We start from the raw sequence: 1,834 nt of genomic DNA on the forward strand, positions 1-1,834 counted from the left end.
GAAGACATGATATATAAGGCTAACACTTTGGCAAAAAACAAAGAGAATCCTCCCAATGCATAATAAGAACAAACAACCAATCGTACTGTCAGTTGGGTCTGCTATCCAAGTTCCAGATGATTGGGTCAGATAATTCCCATCAGGCATAGAAAGATGGCGAGGATAGAGAAGCTGTAGCACAGAAACAGCATTTTAACAGCGGTTTAAAGTTATGCCATATGTTAGTATTTTAAATCTATAATGATGAGATGAGGAAATCATTAGATAGATAGTTAGATAGAAGGACAAAGGTTACCAAATAACCCTGTCCCTATTGAGCGTGCTGCCCTCTACACTGTTGAAAGGTTATGAAAAATGCTGACCTAGATGCCATTAAATAACAGGTTTGATGAATGACCGTAGATGAGTTTACTTTTGTGGCTTGACATACGAGATAGACGAGTTACGATAAAACAGTAATGTGTCCTCTGAGGCTGTGGTTGAAACAAATTGACCATGTACAGTCAATTATTCAACAAGCGGTGATTGCATAATTTTATTGCCCTGTTTCGTGGAAACGTTTTGCCGTCCCAGGTTGTAAAAACTGAAAATGTGCGAGTGTATGGAAAGCACCCCATGAGACTTATAGTGCACTTACCTATATGCTGACTGACTTTTGAAATACCAGCACTTTGTCATTTATATGTATTTATATTACTATTTTAATTCCTTTTTGATTATCGTGCATGGTACTCAAACCGCATTTTGAGGTAACCTCACCTAACAACTAATTCAAAGCGCATTTATCATATATCAGCTGTAATGTTACAGTATAAAACGTGTTTGAGATGTCACCACAGAGGTGAGAAATCAGCATAACCCAGCAGGATCTAATGAAACCTATTCTTTAAATGTGTAGAAAATGTGCAACACTTTAATAGGTTTGACACGGTCTATCTAATTTTGAAGAAAAAAATGCTGCGTCTATGGATGAAAGTTAGTTTTTACATAATAATGTAGTAGAAGATGTATAAATGTGGGAGTAAAGCGACATGTACCCTGCACAATGCATGCCGACTACCACATCTGGCACCTTATCAAATGTAATTATATAGCGGTCCAGATGTTAAGAATGAAGCTGTCAATGGTGTTATTGTCTAGAAATCCCAAGACCAAAACCATCAGTCCATTGACCCTACCACTACAAATACAAGTCTTGTTCCTCTGTGCCTTCGATCTCCATTGTTTCCGTTAACCTATTAAAACACATCAATGAGCCACTCTGTTGCACTGGATTACGTCTCTTCATTACCATGATAATAACTTTGGTTTAGTATTCTGTTTGTGGAAAAAATTAACTTTTAATGGACATGTCATGGCCGGTTGCAGTTACCCCATAAGATTACAGAGGTCAGAGGACAAAACCATTATAGTCTATTATGTCTCACGGATGAGGAGGAGCCAGGAAGTAACAAAGAGAAAGTAGTTAAATTGTAGCATAAAAACCTGGTTTTACACAAAATATGAATTCCCAACAAAACTCTACAGCACAAAAGGTAGAAACTCCGCCCTCTTAGCAACTACCTTGAAAACACCCCGGGAATAAGAAGACTGGTTCTCCATCTAAAACAATAAGGAGAGAGAGCCTCAACTACAATTGTACTGAATCACCAGTCAAATCGGATTTTAAATAAAGTTTGGGGACTTTGTTGCCCAAAATCGTCTTTACCCCCAACAATTTGTACTTTTTCTGTGCATGTGCAAAATCTCTTTTATGGCTCAGTCATGTGCTCTGCCATCCTAATTCACCTATGAATATAGTAACACAGTTTTTATATCCACGTAAAAAAATCCT

General features: G+C 37.6%; 1 long non-coding RNA gene across 1 annotated transcript; it reads left to right on the forward strand.

Moving 5' to 3' along the window:
• Window positions 1-660: 660 nt before the first annotated feature.
• On the forward strand, window positions 661-948 carry LOC117758684. Its single transcript, XR_004613343.1, has 2 exons — window positions 661-803; window positions 867-948. It is a non-coding gene; the product is annotated as an uncharacterized LOC117758684 (long non-coding RNA).
• Window positions 949-1,834: the final 886 nt, after the last annotated feature.

Source organism: Hippoglossus hippoglossus, chromosome 24 (genome assembly GCF_009819705.1).
Source record: "Hippoglossus hippoglossus isolate fHipHip1 chromosome 24, fHipHip1.pri, whole genome shotgun sequence".
Classification (NCBI taxonomy): Eukaryota; Metazoa; Chordata; class Actinopteri; order Pleuronectiformes; family Pleuronectidae; genus Hippoglossus; species Hippoglossus hippoglossus.